General features: G+C 32.2%; 1 long non-coding RNA gene and 1 pseudogene across 1 annotated transcript in view; one reads left to right on the plus strand and one right to left on the minus strand.

The window, feature by feature from the left end:
* The window catches only part of LOC141494894 (uncharacterized), a 273,864-nt gene that overhangs the window by 130,955 nt on the left and 122,190 nt on the right, over positions 1 to 20,719 (minus strand). The window contains exon 2 of the long non-coding RNA XR_012470576.1: positions 12,314 to 12,384. This is a non-coding gene — a long non-coding RNA (uncharacterized LOC141494894). The remainder of the gene's footprint in view (positions 1 to 12,313; positions 12,385 to 20,719) is intronic.
* LOC141495078 (poly(rC)-binding protein 2 pseudogene) lies at positions 1,523 to 2,254 on the plus strand (annotated as a pseudogene).

The following is a 20,719-nucleotide window of genomic DNA, read 5'->3' on the forward strand; positions in this document are numbered from 1 at the left end:
AAATGGGCATAAAACTCTACATATTGATTCCATTACTGGTCCCCAGGCTTTCATTACATACTCATATAACATGGCTTCTAGTCCTTCACTGCACTGGTTATCTTATTTTCTGCAGATGGCTAGAGATTATCAAAGATTTTCCAAAAATATATCATCTAGTACTGATGACAACAATTCATTTCTGATCTGTGCAAAGAAGAGTATATCAGCATTGTTGCCTTCCTTCTTCAAAACTAGTTTTTTCTTTAAATTTAAGACAATGGTGTTAAATTACTTGCCCAAGGTCATATAGACAATTATTAAGTGTCTGAGTCCAGATTTGAACTCAGGTATTCCTGATTCCAAGGTCAGTGCTCTATTCACTGTACCACCTAAATAATTTTTTTCCATCTACCAAATCAGACTATTGATTCTAATTGACTTTGTAGTTCAATAAAGATTTCACTTCTCAATAACCCTTATTTGATCATTGTTAATCCACTTTACATTTTTTAACAAAAGTTTAAAACATTACATTTCTCCCTATTAAATTTCATCATAGTGCAGGTGAGATTTTTCTTTCATTCCATTTGTTGTATTAGCTCTTATTCCTATTTCCTGAAATAGAGATCAATAGAAGGAATTAGCTGGGTTCATGAGCAGTAAAGATAACACTCTAAAACTTCATTCTCTCTTTTTAATCTAGCTCTTATTCTTTGTGAGAATTGATGAAATAATATCAATAAATAGCTTTGGATCTTTGAAAAATATGCTTTATAAACTCAGAAAATATTGAGTTGTTGTGTTTTATTATTCTTGATTGATCTTTCCCATGAGGGAAGAAAAGGAGGCCTTATTTTGAAATTTTTTTGAAATTACAGTGATTGATAATTGATCTCTACTTCAATTTTTCAGAGCATTTTCATCTATTTGGTTGCAGGAGGCTTATTGGAATACTCATTACACTAGACTATGATTTAAAGAAGGGATGATTTGTTTGCAGATTTGGTAGACAAGCTTAGTACTTTATTCATCTTTGTATTAAAATTGTATCCTCCATTGAATGCTTCTGTATCCCCACTTTTCATTATCTGTCTTTAATTTCTTTGCTTTTTGCCTTTCTACCATTGTGGTTATTCCCCCTTTCCCATTGCCTATCATGGTCATTCCATTAGTACAAAAAGAATCAGGCATACATTCCCCTATTTCATAATTTCTTAAGTTAATTATTAGTTTAAACCTAATATATGCACCTTTCAACTTATTAGCCAGACTCCTTTGAATACTTAGTAAGACTTTAAAGTTTGAGAGGAGATATTATAGACATTTTATGATAAAATTGGTAAAACTTTCAAGTACCCTTCATTCTCTTTAAGCTCACATGGATACTTTTCATATCTTACTGATACCAGTACTTTTTCATGTTTTCCCAGTCCCTAGCAATAATGATTATCTCCATCTTTTATTTAACTTTCCCTTGACCTCCCATGAGTAACCAAAGATCTGGCCACTTTACAAAGTCCAAATCTCCAGAACAGGCAACATGCACAGCAGTGTGGTTGGAAATAGATTAAATCTTGCTCTCATCATCTATCTACTTACACATGAAAAGGAAGATGGAATTGTGAGAAATAAAAGAGAATTGTTTAAGATGTGTGAAGAGCGGAGTGAACATACCAACATCTCAGAAGGGATTTGTCCTGAGAGAATCATTATTTTGACTGTACCCACCAAAGTCATTTTTAAAGCCTTTACAATGATCATTGACCAACTGGAAAAGGACAGCAGAAGCACTATCACAAATAGACTTGTGGTCTCTGTTAATCAATATGACTTTCAATGGAAGATGAAGATCAAGAAAATAAGAGAGGACAGGGACTCAGGTTTAAATGACATCGGATATGTTGCCAAAGTCAATTGTGTGGGCTATCATTATGGCTGGCATCCCATAATCTATCATTGAATATCAAACAGATCTGTTTGGTCATGTTATCTCGCCTGAAGGGCATGATCAGTCCAAACCATCCAGTTATCAAATTTACTTTGCTGGTGGTTGGGTCAGGTACCAGCGTAGGCAGTGGTGTTCAAGTTTTTTCCCATACCACTCCATCCATTTACCTCAACTCTAACCAGAAAGAACCACCTATAAAGTCTCATACATTTTTAAGGACAGTATGCCATTCCTCAGCCAGATTTTACTAAACTATAACATTTGGCTATGCAACAGTCTCACTTTGCTGTGATACAAGGCTATCCCAGGTTCAGTGGCATTTAATCCAGATTTCCATACAAGATAAATTATTGGGGTTTATTTGTTAGACTACTTCTCCCGGTTCCAAATAGCTTAAATGGCTGCATTACTGAGCATCCAGGCAACAAAACTGGTAATACCCATCAGAGACCTGTGACTCAAATTTGCTAATCAAAATTGCTAATTCAGTGGAACTATCTATTGATAGGTGGCTGCCATAACTGAGCTGTTGCATGCATTAGCTTGACCCAGTAGCTAATTAATGTCAAGCTTTCCACAGAGATGGATGGCATGGGGAGAAGTTAGAACAATGAAGACTCACCTATAATCTTTCCATTTCTGAACACTCATGATCCATCTGTGAGGTTTCTGAACATTCAACAATTAATGTTTCAAGTAGTTTGTAAATTTTCAGTTTCTTCACAATTTTATCATGCACTCTTTTTTTAGCTACAGAATCTTACTTAATTTCTCTATATAGCCAATAATGCTGAAAACTATAATTTTATAAGCTTTTTATTGTATTTTTGTTTTGTTTTTCATTGATTTGGGATTTTGGGGAGGAAGGGGTTCATGAATATCTTTCTATTTTGTAAATAAAATGTAAAAGTCAATTATTAATAACTCCCATTTAGTTCTTTCAAGTCAGAAATATTTTGTTAAAAAAAAGATGAACTAGGACTTTTAAAATGAAAACATTTTATTCAGTTATTTTTTTTTCACTTATTCCTGACTCTTCTTAATCCCATTAGGGTTTTCTTGACAAAGATACTACAATGGTTTGCCATTTCCATCTCCAGTTCATTTCACAGATGAGGAAAAGTGAGACATAAGGTTATGTAACTTTCCAAGGCTATACTGCTAACAAGTGTCTAAGGCCAGAGGAGGAAAAAAGTACATGATCTTCAAAGTTTGGTAGTGGAAATTAAATTAAATTAAATTAAAAAAACTGGAAGAGAGATAAGAAATGACAAGTTGGAAATCTTCCATATATGAAGATTTTTAGAAAAGCTATAAAATTAGAAGAAAATACTAAAAGGGTGGAATTAACTTCTATATTTGAATTTTAGGTTGGATAAAAGGTTTTAGGAATAAAGGATTAAGATATGGTGAAGAAGTTTCCTAGTAAGAAATGTTCCTGTTGATAACTTTAAAGGTATTCAACTTTCCAAGATTCTCTCTTTTTGTTATCTTTGGCTTTCCAAATGCATCCTTCACTTGACTTTAGTCTCAAGCCATTAGGATTCCAAACATGGAGCATTGGTAACTAATTACACCCCTTGGGTTGGTCTTCCAAGTGGTCACATACAGCCTTAGACCTCTAATACAAATTAACTTGAGCTAACAGTTGTAGCTCCTGAGGACTGACCTTTGGAAGTTTTATTAAGAGTGCCTCAATAAAGAAGCTTCTCTGAAAATAAATAATTCATGAGAGGAGAAATATGAAGAAATATAAGAAGAGATATATAAAATAACAAAATCCTTTATGACACAGGCTTTCTGATAATGTTGTGGTAGTGACAAGTCAAGAATTTAGGAAAATATAACTTTCTATTTTTAATAAATGATTATCAAATAACACTTTAAAATTAAAAAAAGTTTTCAAGATAACACTCAGAGATAGGCATTGCAATTATCTTAATTGCCTATATTTTATGCATGAGGAAAATGAGGTTCTAAGATATTTTAGAGTAAAGGTGTATTAAAGAAAAGATAGGAGTTTTCAGCTTCTTAATGCAAATCCTGTGTCCTTTGCATCATGTCATGTTCTGTCATCAAAGTGAGGCATGATGGAGCAATAATATACAAAGAAAAAGTAATCCCAGTATACTGTGTCCTGGTCAGATCATAAAGGAAATATTTTCTGGGTTTATTTCTTTTTAAGATATTTTTGGAAGGGTATTGATAAACTGCAGTATATATTAGGGATAAGAAAACTGGGAAAAGAATGAGAGAGTGGAAAGAGCAATTTGAAATTGGAGGTCATTTATTAGAATCTTATTACTCAATTAATTCTCTTGGCTATATTATTCATGTGACATTGGACAGTTCACTTACCTTCAGGTCATGATATCTCTATGTGTAAATTTGAGGATTTGTATCTGTAGATCTATATTTCTTCCTTTTTTTATCTTAAATGACCATAGTCATACAAGTTTCTTTGAATCTTGATTTCCTTATCTATAAAATGAGGTGTAAATAGCCTCAATAGACCCTAACAGGTATGAATAAATGATTCTGTGGTTATTTGATTTCAATATCTTTTCCAGTTTTCAATTATATTATCTTGTGATCATGTGTTACAAAGACTGGATAAAGAGAATGGGGATTCTAAGCCTGGGGAAAATAAGATTTTGAGAAACAGAGAACTATCTTCATATATTTGAAGAGTTTTCAAATGGGAGAAGAGTTGTTTTCATTCTGCTTGAATCATAGAGAATAGAACCAATAAAATGGGTAGAAACTTCAAAAGAAGATTTAATTTTAATATTAAAAAAACATTTTATAACATAAGCTTTCTGTATATTTCTTTTCATTATGGCACAATGTAAAGAGAATTTGATGATGGGAAAAATGGGGTGACCTCAGAGAAAGGATGGCTTAAACAAAGTTCATTCTAAGTGTAAACTTACAGATAGACCATCTGACCCTGGAGCTAAGATAGGGTTAGATATTAATTCATAGACTACTGCAAAGTTCACATGTTAGTTCACAGGTGACTGCAAATAGTTCACAGGTTAAGCTCTCTAGAGAGACTGCAAGATAGTGAAGGACTTAAAGATCATCTAATTAGAAGTTGAGTTTAAAGAGCTCAAGTACTTAAGAGAAAAAAGGAAAGAAACTTAGAACAACATAGATCTAGTCACATGGAGCTGGGACCATATTGATATTTTCAAGCTGAAAATTGTATACTTGAGTTAAAAAGGTCAAAGAAACAAAACTTAGAGGAAAAAAATGGAGAACAAACTGCAAGGAGTCAACAGGAGAATAAGAGAAGAGAAGAAAAGCTTAGGTTAAGATCAATCTAGCCACAAGGAGCCAGGGACATTTTGCTCCAAAGAGAGACAGAGACAGAGACAGAGAGAGAGAAAGAGACAGAGACAGAGAGAGATAACTACAGAGAGATAGAAAGAGACAGAAACAGAGAGACAGACAGAGAGACAGAGAGAGATAGGGACAGAGGCAGAGACACAGAAACACAGGGTGATACAGAGACAGAGAGATAGACAGACAGACAGAGATGGAAACAAAGAAGGGGAGAGAGAGACAGAGAGACAAAGAGACATAGAGTGAGACAGAGACACAGAAAGAGAGACATACACACAGAAAGAGATGGAGTCAGAGACAGAGATACAGAGATGCAAAGAAACAGAGACGCAGAGAGAAACAGAGAGAGAGAGACAGACAGAGACAGACAGACAGACAGAGACAGAGAGATGGCAGTGTGTGGGGAAGGATGGAAGGAGGGAGAGGAGATAGTTTGTCTCTAGAATAGGGAAAAACAAGCAGGTAAGGAGGTCCTTCAAGCACCATTCTGGTGGGACAAGGGTGGCGCTTGAGGAGAGATTTAGCACCTTCTTCTGCATATTCTACCGGTGCATCTGTCATAGGGTGATACCCAAGGATTGGTTAAGAAAGTATTCATTGCTCATGGTGGCATTCTATATTTTACTACCATGTGCTAAGCCTTCAGTGTGACTCAGGACATGAAGAGGATGGAAAACCACCTCCACAGTACAGAAAAATCTCTCAAAAAATAACATTTTTTTTTCCTGTGGCCTGCTTCAAAGTGAACTGAGTCACCAGTTTTGAGTTCAAATATTGATTCTGCTGCTCTGTATGTGCAAGTCACTTAAATTTCAACCTTGATTCTCTCATTCTTTTTTTTTTAATTTTTGCAAGGCTTTGCAAGGGTTAAGTGGCTTGCTCAAGGTCACACAGCTAGGCAATTATTAAGTGTCTGAGGTTGGATTTGAACTCAGGTCCTCCTGACTCCAGGGCCCATGCTTTATCCACTGTACCACCTAGTGGCCCCAATTTTCTCATTCTTAAATGGGAGTGCTATGCAAGCAAGGTAAGATCAGAGAGAGTTTCCAGCTTTAGAACTATGAACTTATTGCTACTAAGTTTAAGTGAACAATGGATGTGAAAAGCCAGCATTTTGATAGGACAAGCAAACATACTTAGATCAGTCTCTGCATATACTATAAAGGTATAGTCTGAGCTTAACCTGGTACAAATTTCTATCAATTTTCTCTCTCTACTTTGACATAGTACTTTCTCAGACAGAGATATAGACCTGCTTGACTTTTAAGAGAACCTGAAATACCTTGCCACTCTCCCCCAAACCCATTTAGTAATATTTTTAGTGTCTGTTGACATCATATCTTGATTCATTCATTATAAATTATGAGATATACAAATTCCCATCCTATATTTGGGTACAAGCTTTCCTTCTAATAAGATTCTTATATTTTTCCAACTTCATATAATATAAGGAATATTAACACCTCACAGATTAAAAGATTTTTTCAATGAAAAATGAAAATTAAAGTAAATCATAAATAGAACCCTCCTTAGTACTATCTAAAATTTCAGCATCCTGACAGCTATAGTCATTCTCATTGAGAGCTAAACTCTCTGAGGCGGCTAGGTGGCGTAGTGGATAAAGCACCGGCCTTGGAGTCAGGAGTATCTGCATTCAAATCCGGTCTCAGACACTTAATAATTACCTGTGTGGCCTTGGGCAAGCCACTTAACCCCATTTGCCTTGCAAAAACCTAAAAAAAACCTGAACTCTCAATTTAATTTTTTGGGGGAGTGGTAAAGAAAAGACATGCCAAGTGGATATGAGCAGAGAAGTGTTATCACAAAATTCAATACTTGACATACACAGACACACACACACACACACACACACACACACACACACACACCCACCCATACACACACACACACACAGACACACATATATATAGATAGAGAGATAGATAGATAGATATAGATAGTTATAGATATAGATATAGATATAGATATAGATATAGATATAGATATAGATATAGATATAGATATAGATATATAGATATATGTATGTATACCTCAACAGTGCCTCATGCCAAATTCACCAAGGGGAAGGAAATAATTTCATCATATGGAAAATGGTGAAAGTATATTCCAATCCTTTTAAAAATTATATCTATTTTCTATCTGATTACTAGTGAATATTCTCTACTTATGATGGTTTAAGATGTTTTAGGGCAGCTAGGTGGCACAGTGGATAGAGCACCAGCCCTGGAGTCAGGAGGACTTGAGTTCTAATAACTGCCTAGTTGTGTGACCTTGGGCAGGTCACTTAACTCCATTATATTGCCAAAGGGAAATAAAAAAAGTTGTCTCTTGAGTCACTAGTAAGGCTTTAAACTTACAACTGTGGGTCTATAAGGGAAGGCAAATGGAAGAGATATTTATTAGGTTCTAGGTGCAGTGCAAAATTCTATAAAATATATTACTTTATCCTCACAAAAATAGCCTTGAGGCAAATATTATTAAAGTTCCCATTGTAGAATTGAGGAAACTAACACATAAAGCAATTAATTGACTTCTCCACTGTCACATAGCTAATAAGAATCTGAAGCTAGACTTCAATGTAAGCACAGTTGGTCTGGAAGCCTGAAGACCAGAGTTCAAATCACTGCTCAGAGATGTCCTCTGTGATATTGGACCACTCATTGAACTTCTGCTTACCTCAGTTTCCTCAACTATAAAATAAGGATAGTAATAACTTCTTACTTACCAATATATTTGTGAATATCATATAAGACAATTTTTGTAAAGTTGTAAGTACATGTCTAGCATCTATTCATTGCCTAATATGTTTGTTTGTTCCCATATATATGTGTATATGTATATATATATATATATATATATATATATACACTTATCTGTCATGCATTTTATAATCTTCTTAAATCATGTGGAAAATCTGTCTTTTAAGCTGAATCACATTATGATTTCCCTTCTGTCCTTATCTGACCCTTTTCTGGCATATATGATAAAAAGAAGTAAAGTATATTTGTTTTAGGACGAGTCAGGTGACATACTAGATAAAGTGTCAAACTAGGAATCAAGAAGATCAAATTCTAAATTCAGCTTCAGCTTCATATAAGCACAGTGACCATGGGAAAATCATTTAAACTCTCTCAGCACCGTTTATTCATCTGTAAAACAGGGATAATAACATCTACTCCTCATTGGTGTGACAATCCAATATAACATATTAAAATACTTTTTAAATGTTATACACTACACAATATGTTATTGTTACTGCTATTACTAATACAACATTGTTTTATTATTATATTATTATCATTTTAAATCTTATAATACATGAAGTTATACAAGCTTTACTCAATTTACTTTCTGTTGATTGAAAGGAATGACAAAAGCCACAATTACTTCTTGTTTTTCTGATTCTCTCTAAACAGAAATTAAAGAGGGAGAGCATAAATGTAATTTGGTTTCCATTACCAAAACAAGTCTAGGACCGAAGGATGATGGGGAGGTAGAAGAGAATGTCCACTTGAATACCTTTTGCTTGAATGAGTATTTACAAAAGATTTTGCATAATGCTATTAAATTATTTTCCATTAAAAGTTTGTTTCCCTCTTCCTTTCTTCTAGAACTTGACAGATCCATAGGGTTTTCTTTATTACACATTTGATTGTTTCACAATAATTACATCACTATTCTACCACAGTCAAAAATTCTTTACAATCATTATAAGCTCTGAAAGTCAATTGTGAGATTTAACTCATAAGTTTGATGATATTTGATAACTTATGAATACTGTTCCAGATAAAGGTCATATATAAAAAATAGGTTAACAGAAAAATAGCAAGGCCTAAGTTCTAATGGTAATTTAACTAATTTCACTTTTCACTGGAGAATTAGATTCATTTGGTTTTTTTTGCAGCTCAGGACTCACAATAATGGAAATGGAATACTTAATATATGTTGTTCTGGGTTTCCCATATCCCCATAGAATTGATGCCACTTTAAAAGTATACTGTTCATGGGAACAGTTCTGATAGGTGAAAGGTTATGTTGCTCTAATATAAATATTGCTCAATGTGTATTTGTCCTACATAGGAAACAGAATAGGAAAAAATATAGCATTCACAGACTGTATTGGGGAGAATTCAGATATCTGTCATCTGGTTCAATGCATTCCTCAGATAAGAATTTTCCTTATAGCATTCTTGACAAACTATCATCTACCTTCTGCAAAGAAATTCTGTCATTATAGTACTGAACAGTCAATTCAATGAACAAACATTTATTAAGGTCTTAATAAATGGCAAGGCACTGAGTTAAGCAGTAGGCAGACAAAGAAAGACAAAATCAGACCCTGCTATCAAGACACTTACAAACTATGTAAAAGGGCACTGAAAAAATTAATAAAGAAGTATTCTGGTTGTGGAAGTGAATAGTCATTCAATTGAGTCAGTCAATAATAATTTATTAAGACCCTATTAAATGCCATATACTTTACTGATCTAAGGATAATAAAGAAGGTAAAAAACTGCCTACAGGATTTCAATTTATATTGGGGGAAACAATGTTTAAGAAACTGCTCTTATTATTTATAGTTACATGTATACATAAGTATCTTATATATTATATATAAAACATTATATAAATATGGAAAAAAATATGCTTTTTAATATATGTATATATTTATGTGTGTGTGTCCATGTGAGACAGAGGGGGAGGACAGAGAGAGAGAGACAGAACCTAGAAGGTGATCTCAGAGACAATATAGGGAACTTCTGAAGACGATATTTAAGTTGAATCTTGAAGTATCTAGGGAAGCTACAAGTCATTAGTGAGGAATAAATGCCTTCTTTCATAGAGGAAAGTCAATATAAAAGCAGAGCAGAATGATATTTGAGAAATGGCAAGACAGAAAGTATGGTTGGATAATAAAATCTTTGGAGTTAAGTATAAAAACACTGGCAAAGTAGGAAGAAAACAGATTGTGAAGGGTTTAAAAAAACAAAGAGTGAACTTCTATTTCAACCTCTAAATAATAAGGAGGTGCTAGAGTTGCTCATGTTTAGGAGATTCATTTTAGTGGGTGAGTAGAAGATAGATTGCAAAGGGAAGAGATTTGAGGCAAAAATCAACTAGTACGTTATTACATCAGTGCAGGTGAGAGAAATACTGATGACTTGAATTAAGATGGTCAGTGTAAACTGAGTGAGAGGATTTATATGAAAACTAATTAAAGGTAGAAATGACAAGGTACAGAAGGAAGAGAACTGGACTTGAAGTCAGGACCTTCATTCCCAGTGTGATCTCTGTCACTTATCAATTACATCAATTTACAAAAAAAAAGTTCATCCTTACAGTTGCTAAGCAAAGGAAGCAGAACCAAGAGAACAATGTACATATTAACAAAAACATTGTGAATTAATTAACCTTGATGGATGAAGCTCTTCTCAGAAGTTCAGAGAGTTAAGACAACTCTAGGAGACTAGCTATAGACAATGCTATCCAAATTCAGCGGAGGAAAAACAAAGCAAAACAAAGCAAAATATGCTTCAGAATCTGAATGAACACTACATCCACTTTTTGAAAATTTCTCTTATGTATTTCATTCTTATATATCATGGTTTTTCCCTTTATCCTAATGCCTCAAACTGAAAATGACTGATCTGTAAGTATGTCAACACAAATGTATACAAAAATTATTCATCAGACTATTCACTGCTGAGGGGAGGGAGGTGGGAAGAGAGGGTGGAAGGAGATCATGTAATCATGTAACTTAAAGTATGCAGTTGAATGTGGATGAATGTTGAAAAACTTTCATAACATGTCATTGGAAAAATATAATACAATACAATTAACTCATTTTTTATCAGCTTCAGTTTCAAAATCTGTAAAATAGAGATACTTTCTCTGCTTCAAAGTGGTGTTTTGTAACTATAAAATACTACATTAATTAAACTGATTATTATTATAATATTAAAAATAAATTATGCAGACAAATTCTCAAGATCATTTGGTGATCATCATCATCATTGTCAAGGCACAAATATCAAGAAAATATTTCAAGTATATAGAACTGGAAAAAAAAGTTATTACTTTGAGGACACCTTGGCTAAGAACCCCTCCATATTTATCAAGATGGTCCCTGGAGTACACTTGAAATCCATTACAGGAGGAAATTGAAATCCATGAATCTTTTAAACCATAGCTTGTGTTGTACTAGAATAAGTTTGAAGAGTTTCGGGTGACCCCAATGGCACAGTGAAACAATGGTATTGAACTTAAGAAATGAATGATATTAGAATGTCGGAATTAGAACATTAAAGACTCAAGAATATCTATTTGAATTTTACTTACTTTATTTTTCTTGGGGGGGAGGGCTATGCATACTTCACAACATTATGATAATATGCTGCATGATGTCACATTTTTATCCTATATCAAATAACTTCCTTTTTAAATGAGAGGGAATGAGGTGGGGGAAAGGGAGAGAATTTGGAACTCAAAATTTAAAAAATCAATGTTAAAATTTATTTTCACATAGAATATAACTAAGGAAAAATAAAAAAAAAGTAGAATATAGCTATATCTATATCCACACACATATATATGTATATACACATATACATATACATATACACACACACACACACATATATATATATATGTGTGTATATATATATATATGTATATATATATATATACATATATATATATATATATATATATATACAACATAAGGATAAAATGAATTTAGACCCCCAAAATATTTCTTTGGTCTGAATTCAGGCTTAATATGGGGAAAATATTTTGCTATACAAAAGGAGAATAAGAGCTGTCCCTATTAGAAATCATTAAGTTCTTTGTTTCAAGGCATTGGTACTTCTGGAGAGTTCCTCAGTGTAAATACCAAAACTGAACTTTTCACAGAACGGTCTAAAAATCTCTCCTTCCAATACAAACTAATGTCTCACCAATAATAGCTAATGATTCAATAGTATAGAAACATAATGATATCTCAGAGCATGTTACCTTCATGCTTGCACTGCACAGTAGTTTGCATATCTTCATTTCATTCTTCTTTCCAATTAGGGCAAAATTTTCTATTAAGGAATCAGAAAGAAATTTCTTCCTCAATGGCATGTTAAACAATGTATAGATGAACCCCTTATTAAATGTGTTATAAAAAGATTGTGATTCATGTATGAGTTGAATTAAATGGGTTCAAGAATTTCTTCCAACTCTGAGAATCTATGATTTTATGGTACTTTCTCCCAGAAATTAATATATAAAATCATATGGTATGAAATATAAGAAATTAAAAATCAGAATAATCTCTGAAAAATCATACAAAGATTCAATTTGGATCTTCTGCATAATTTCAAATCAATGTTTAACAGAATATATCTATTAATGAAGTAATTTAGCACGTTATATATTAACTCCTTGGTAAATTATAAATGTTATGTTATAAGCAATCTATCATGTGAGCAAATATTCAATTTCTCAATGCAGAAAGTTTTGCTGCTCTGTTGTTGAATTAAAATTTGTAATCAATATATTTGCACATTTTAGCAAGTAGAATGTTTTCAAAGATTATTTATGTGTTAGAATTCATTTTTTTTCTGATAAAGCTTTATATATTCTTACTTCCAGGGAAAATAAAATGAATCATGCTATACTGTACCTGTGTTATTACTTTCAACTTTATGCATATATGGTTTAGAAATATGTGTCTGGAAGTCATTCTAAAGGAATATTTAGCATAACAAAGTGATTTTATTTTATGTGTCTTAAAATTTTTCAATTTTTATGATTTGACATCAAAAGTTTGTTTATACTTTGAAAGAAAAAGCTTCATTCAATTCAACAAATGTTTATTAAGTGCATATTATGTGTAAAGTTCTATGATAGGCATTGCATCTGCAAACATGAAAAATAGTACAATCTCTCTCCTTACGAAGCTAAATCTGAAATGGGGAGGAAGAGAGTTTTAAAAAATATTAATGATCCTACAAAGTAACAAGAGAGAGTCAAATTCAGGTCAGTCATTCAAAGTTTGGGTAAAAGAAAAAAACAAAGTGAGTTTACAAAATTTAAAACATTAGAAGCTCCTCTCACCTAGAGAAACCAATGGATACCTCATGGAGGAGAATTTACCTCAGCAAAGACTTAAAGAACAATAAGATTTTTAAAAGACAATGTGAAAAAAAATATTGTAGTCCAGGCATAGGAAATAGAAAGTGAAGATTTTAATCTTCTCAAATAATATTCATCCTTAAAGTACATGAATTCTTTACTGTGGAATGGAGTTCACTGAACTCCTAAAGTCTATTCCACTACAACATAAACTGTGATAAAAAGTCTTTGAGTACAGTTTAAGTGATGGATTTAAAGTTCAATTAAAAATCAGTCCAGTTAAGCATAAGATAGAGAAGCTTTTGATCAGAAAAAAATAGTTTAATACTTTTTGACTGGTTTATAATATTAAGTAAAAGGTAGAGGGGGAAAAGTGAACAAAATGGAGAGGTAAGTTAAAGTCCAACTGTGGAGGTTCTTAAAAATCTGTTGAAGTAGAAACTTTAACAATAAAGCTGTGAGAATGCACTATAGATCATATAAGCAGAAAAAAAATTGATGATGAATTTAGGAAATAAATTACCAACTTGAAAAATGACATCATAGAGCAGTGATGAGAGAATTTAGTTATCTAAGCATTGACTAGAAATAGCTTATTTTCAAAAGCAGAGGAATAAAATAATTTTCTGTTTCAGTTATTGATAATTACATGCTTTAAAATGGTTGTTGAAACAAAGAAAGGAACTGCTATTCGGTACATGGGTCTCACTAACAGAATGAAGTCACTGAAGTAGAAATAATGAGACCTTTGAAAAAAAGTAACCTAGGTCTTAAGAATTTTTGTTGATGAAAAAACTTGATATAATCTCATGCACATCAGATTTTTAAAAAGGGGAATGCAAAGGGTTAAGGAAAAACATGAGAATTCCATAGACCTAAATTCAATCAAAGCAGAGCTTGAATATCTAAAGATGGAAATACTGAAAATATTCCCCCCCAAATTCTGATAAAATGGTACAGAAGAATTGTTTAACGAGAACAAAGTGAATCCTCAAAGGATTAATTTTTTTTCTGTTCTTCTTTTAAATGTATAGGAAATAAAAGTAAGATCAAACAATACAAATGAATACAGATAAGTGAATGTAAGAAGATCTAGGAAGAATGGCATCAGTAGTGTTAAAAACTCAGAATGAATGGAAGATACAAAAATTCCAAGAGTGACAAAAAATGTTTATTTATTAAGTGATATTATGGAAAAATATAAATATCAAAGCTAGGACTGAAATTGTGATAAAGGTGGATATAACATTTTTTTTTGAAATTTACAGTTAGCATTGAAGATAAGGGCAGATATAATAAGAGATCATATAAATGGTCTGCTGAGTTCAAATTACCATTCCCAGATAAGTTACACTATAAGGTTTTTAAGTAAACTCATTTGCTGAGCTTTTGTCATTGATATTTAAATGTGGGGAATAGGGTACTTGAAGCACTATAAAGGGGAAAATATATCTTTTTTTGTTCTTAGTGGCAGGCATCCCTCTTTCATTCCACCTATTGACCTTTCTGCTTCAAATCACTACAAAATCTCATTTTCTACAGGGAGCCTTTAGCAACCACTAAATTCTAGGATTTTCCTTCTGTTCTTTATTTCCTACTTCCTAAACTTTCGTTTATGTATGTGTGCATACTGTCTCTTGCCTTCTTTAAGGCAGGTACAACCTTATTTCCACTTAATAGATTTTTATTGATTTCTTGATTGAGGACTATAATGACAAACTTTGAATGCAAAAGAATAAAGATGAAACTTTTTATACAATTACTGTTGGAGAAGTGATAAGCAGAAATATAGACAAACTTTTTAGACATGACTAATGTCCTCATTTGTCTTCCTTAACTTTGCAGCTATGCATTGAAGGCATTTGTTTATTTTTCTCAATGTCAGGGGAGGATAATAAGAGGGAAAGATTAATTAAAATGCTAATTAAAAAATAAAATCAACTTTTTTTAAATCAAGTTTTAACCTCTGAATCTACTCACAAATCCTGAAGTAGACTGATTCCTCAATAATATGGAAACACAAATATCCAGTTTCCTTCATTGGCAATCAATATAAGGTTTTATTTATGTCATAGCTTTTTCATATGCATCTGGTTTTTAGAGCTATTCAATTGCAAAATGTATAGAATACAGGGTCTGGATTTCAGAAGATCTGAGTCAAATATAATCCTGAATACGAACTGTATGACCTTGTGCAACACATCTAACTTCTGTCTGGCTCAGTTTCCTCATATATAAAAAAGGAAAAATTATAGTAGCAGCTTTCCAAATTTACTGTGGCCATCAAATGAGTTAATATTTGTTAAGTGTTTAGATTGTACTTGGCACCTACTGGTCACTTTACAAATAATCATTTATCTGCTTCCTTTCTTCTATTACCCACCATCCTCCTACCTTCACCTCTTTCCCAGGACATACATAAGTGACTACAAAATTAAACTTGATAATAGTGGGTCAAATTTTTAGAGATACTAACAGAATACATTTGCACTTTCTCTGTCTTTCTGTCTCTGAGTTTTTCTTTCCTTCTCTCCTCCCCCCCATTCCATGTGTCTGTCTCTTTTTCTTGCCTATCCACCTCATTTGAAGTATAGGGATCTAGCTCTCTATCATTGTATATTGCTATATAATAGAATCAAATAAATTACATAATTAAGCATTTATTAAGTGGCTCTTATGTAAAAGGGTCCATAATGCTTTTTAGGAAACAAGAGTAAAGAAAGGAAAAAATTCTCATTCTCATGCCTCATAATTTCTATTATCTTCACCCCTTTTTTCCTACCAAAGACATCTAACAGTGATTCTTTCAGGTCAAAGACATCTAACAGTGATTCTTTCAGGTGAGGTTAGGGAGGAGGAGCAAGAAGTGGCTCTCTGAGTCAGAGAGTACATCTATCTATATCTATATCTATATCTATATCTATATCTATATCTATATCTATATCTATATCTATATCTATATCTATATCTATCTATATCTAATCTATATCTATATCTATATCTATATCTATATCTATATCTATATCTATATCTATCTCTATTTTCTATCACTATCTCTATCTCTATCTCTATCTCTATCTCTATCTCTATCTCTATCATCTATATCTATATCTATATATGAAGACAGAACTTATAAGACATACCAGGGAGGACAGGGTTCCGTGGATACTGGCAGCAAAGGTGTCAGAGGGGTTCCTCTAATTAAGAAATCAGATTCAAGACACTTGGGGTTTTATTTGGGTAACCTTTTTGTATTGCTTCCCAATAAAATGCCACTTAGCATTTTCCTATTTGTCAAATGAAATTATAATGTCACACTTTGTGGAATAGATCTTTGTATCTTATTTCCCTGCAATACTCTGAAGTTTTTCAGAGAAAACCTTGCAGGGGTGATGAATAGTGGGAAAAGTGATATAAAAAATAAAACCTTATTTTATTATGTGTATATTAATTAATTTTATTGTTTTCTGATCAAAACTTATTATCCAAAATATGATCCTAAATTTTCCATTTTGAGAGATGGCTCTCTTTTGTCACATAATTCCACCCCATTAAATAAAAGCCCTCATTCACAAATCTGACACTTACTTATCTTTATTTTAAAAATCAGCAATGTTATTTTTAGGTTGCCTATGACTCAATTGATCTGATTAGTAATCTTAAGGGTAAAAAATGCTACTGCAATTTTTAACTTGTGTCAACAGTACAGGTTTTAATGAAATATTATATGTTGGTTTATTTTTTTTTGCGAGTAGCTATTGTCTCTAAAATGAATTAGCTGTTAAATGGGTCATCTTATATAATGCCACATGATAAATAAGTACTGTACCACTTATTCTTTTAGGATTAATGTGACCCTAATCATCTAACTTGTCCCAGTTTCATAGAGGCCAATAAGAGAGGCAGCAGGCATCCATCAGCTAATAAACCTTAAGATCTAAGCTGAAAACAACAATGGGAGGCAAAGGACATGGGCTCTATGCCAGCTGGAACTGTCACTGGAGCTCCTGGAAGCTTGATATTATCTTTAGAAAGTCCCAGGAATCACATTTTGCCAGCTATGATGTATATTTGCATATTATTTTCCATTTCCCAATACTCCAGAGATATTTTCTACTTTGCCCTTCATTCTTCCTTTTCTACCTCAAATATCTTTTATAAATTTCAATTTCAAGAAACATTGTATTATCAAATCTGTATTATCTACTTGGAATTTAAGTTCCAAGTAATTAATATCTACCAATTGCTTTATACTCAACATTGTGTAACTTTTTTCCAGTGTGCTTTCCTTATTGTGCTTTCCTTAATCCTCAAAGTCATTCTAAAAAAACAACAAACATTTTTAAGATTTTAAAATCCTTTTTTCTTCTTAAATTTAATAATCTTCCTTCAAAATATTTCTTTTATAAATCTGAATAATCCTAAAATGGAGAATACTAGTATCATAATTTATTAAAAGTTTACTTTCCATGCCATTCACAGATTAAAAAAACTGGTTACCATTTGTTCATCTCAATTTCTGTTACATTTCAAAATTTCCTTTCCACAAATTTATTATTGAGAAAACAAAGCAATTCAAGCTATATAGAAAAAAATTGACTTTGGTACCTAAATGCTTTGTTTTTGTTTTTTTGTGGGTAGATTTTGTGTGCTTGCATGTATCTGTGTCTATGTTTTTGTCTTTCTTTAATGTGTCTGGGTCTCGGTATTTATTTTTAAATGCATACTCTGGTGTAGGTGGAGAAAAATAGGAAAGAACTAGTAAAATCAACAAGGATCAGGTTTAGACATTTTTAGTATCTTTCTGACACATATTCTTCAATCAAGTGTTAACAGCTTCCCAATGTGCATTTTATATATTTATATATTTCATCTCTCAGTTACTGCCATTATTACTGGCCACGTTCTCATTATCCACCCTGCCTGGTGCCAGAAACTTCCTCCCTCCTCTCCGACCCAGTGAGTTGTCTGGTTTCCTTTAGGTCCCTACTAAAATCCAAGTTTCAAAAGAGTCTTCTTCAGTCTCTCTTGTTTCCATTACCTTCCATTTATTTGTTCATTATTTATCCTGCATATAGTTTGCTTTGAAATATTTGCTTGCTTGTTGTCTTTCCCATTAGATCCTAAGATCTTGGGAAGATGGGACTCTCTTTTGCCTCTTTCTGTATTCCTATACTTAGCACAGTGCCTAGCACATAAAGGGTATTTGATAAAATTTCACTGATTGATTGATTATAGGAAAGAAGGAAATTAAGTAAAAATGTGTTTGGACCAGGAAAAGTAAAAATTGTTTAGGATTATTTAAACCTACAATTAAAATCCTTCATAATAAAGTATTTGAGAATTGGGAATCAAACTAACTTAGTAGAATGATATTTGGCATTATAAAATCTCCAAGATATTATGAGAACAAGGATGGAATTATTAGTATATCTGAATATGCATTATTTTGAATTTTTCATAGTGGTGTTGAATTGCATATAAAAACCTAAGATGACACTTTTGGTTAAAACCATGGAATTGTTTTAAAGGATATGTTTACTATACATATGTCAATTATTATTATGGATCATCATATAGCTTTGACAGTCGATGCATTACTTTTAAAAATTATGTAATAAAAATAACTAATATTGGTATTTCACTTCATCATTTGCAAAATGTTTTGCACAGAAGCAGACAGTGATTAAGTCACTAACCCACTGCTTCAAGGCTGGTTAGTTTCTGAAGCAGGGTTTAAATTCCTGTTTTCCTAACTCAAAATTAAACAATATTCATTATGTTACCTATTGTGATGGACAAAAAAATTTTATTAAGTATTTCTGAATTTATAACAACTTTTGTTGTTGTTTTTAAGTGGTTTTTCAATCATGTGCAACTCTTCATGAACCCATTTGGGATTTTCTTGGCAAAGGTACTAGGGTGGTTTTCCATTTCTTTCTCCAGCTTATTTTACAGATCAGTAAACTGAGGCAAACAAATTAAATGACTTCCCCAGGGTAATACAGTTAATAAGTGTTTGAGGCCAAATTCCTACTCAGAAAGAAGAGTCTTCCTGACTCCAGATTTAGTATTTAATCCATTGTAGCATCTAGCTGCCTTTACAGTAATGCTAGCTTATATTTGTTTGGTTTGCTCAAACAAGGGATATAAATACTACAATTTCTATTATTTTCAGAATCAGAAATATTAAAGTTAAAATGGGTTCTCCTACTTAAAAAATACACACTATTCTATACTAACAATATTTATGTATGCTGTAAATCTAATCCTATTAATATAATTTAAAATTATTGATTTGCATAGTCAAACAACATTGATGATTATCTTAAGTAACTAATCTTCTCCATCAGTTCTGTATAACTTAGCATCAACATGTTAATTCACAATTTCTTTGTTATACACTGTCATTTATTGTTATAAATTAATTTCTTAATTATATGAAAGAGCTTAGATGACCAAAATTATTCCTATTGTGATTAGTTTTTGGAAATACAACAATTTAAACTTCAGGCTGATAAACATAGTGCATTTATGGAATTGGTCTTATCATACTAGTTTCAGACTTCTTTCCTACCACTGAACCTCTTTTTTGACATCAAATATTCATAAATGAATTAAGATTATTATTAGAAATCACATCTTTATGGAAGACTTTATGGTTTACAAAGTCATTTTCCAAGTTGAACATTTATTCTAATATGTCATGCTGAATGATTAACACCCCAAATTTTTAGATGAAAAGAGTAAAAACATGTCCATTTTTCTCCTTTCACTTTTAATGATGGTTCTGTTTTTATTAAAAACCTTGGATCAAAACAGTAAAATCCGGTAATATCCCTAAGGACTACTTAACTAATAACATATTTCTTTTTGTTCCCTGATCATTTATTCACATAAAATAAGGGTGTTTAAATTTATTTTTGTGGATGATATGGATCCCTTGGGCAGTCTAGCACAGATTATGAACTCCTTATAAAAATATTTTTAAATATAGGAGAGGATAATGAAGAAAACTATTCATATTGAAATGAATTCATTTAATTATCTAGGAAAAATATCAAGGTTAAGAGTTTCTACTCTTTTATTCCTTTTCTGTGCTTTCTTTATGTTTTTCCCTTTCTTTCTTGATTCTTTTATCTATAATTTTACTATAGAATTATGGAATCATTGACTTCTAGGTTTGGAACGGTAGATGTTTATGATGTATGTATTAAAATGTATGTTATCCATGAAATAAATAGAATAATTTGAGAGGGCAAATAGCAGAAAGAAACAGGAAACGTTTTGAAGAGGATG

Source organism: Macrotis lagotis, chromosome 8, assembly GCF_037893015.1.
Source record: "Macrotis lagotis isolate mMagLag1 chromosome 8, bilby.v1.9.chrom.fasta, whole genome shotgun sequence".
In the NCBI taxonomy this organism is placed as follows: domain Eukaryota; kingdom Metazoa; phylum Chordata; class Mammalia; order Peramelemorphia; family Peramelidae; genus Macrotis; species Macrotis lagotis.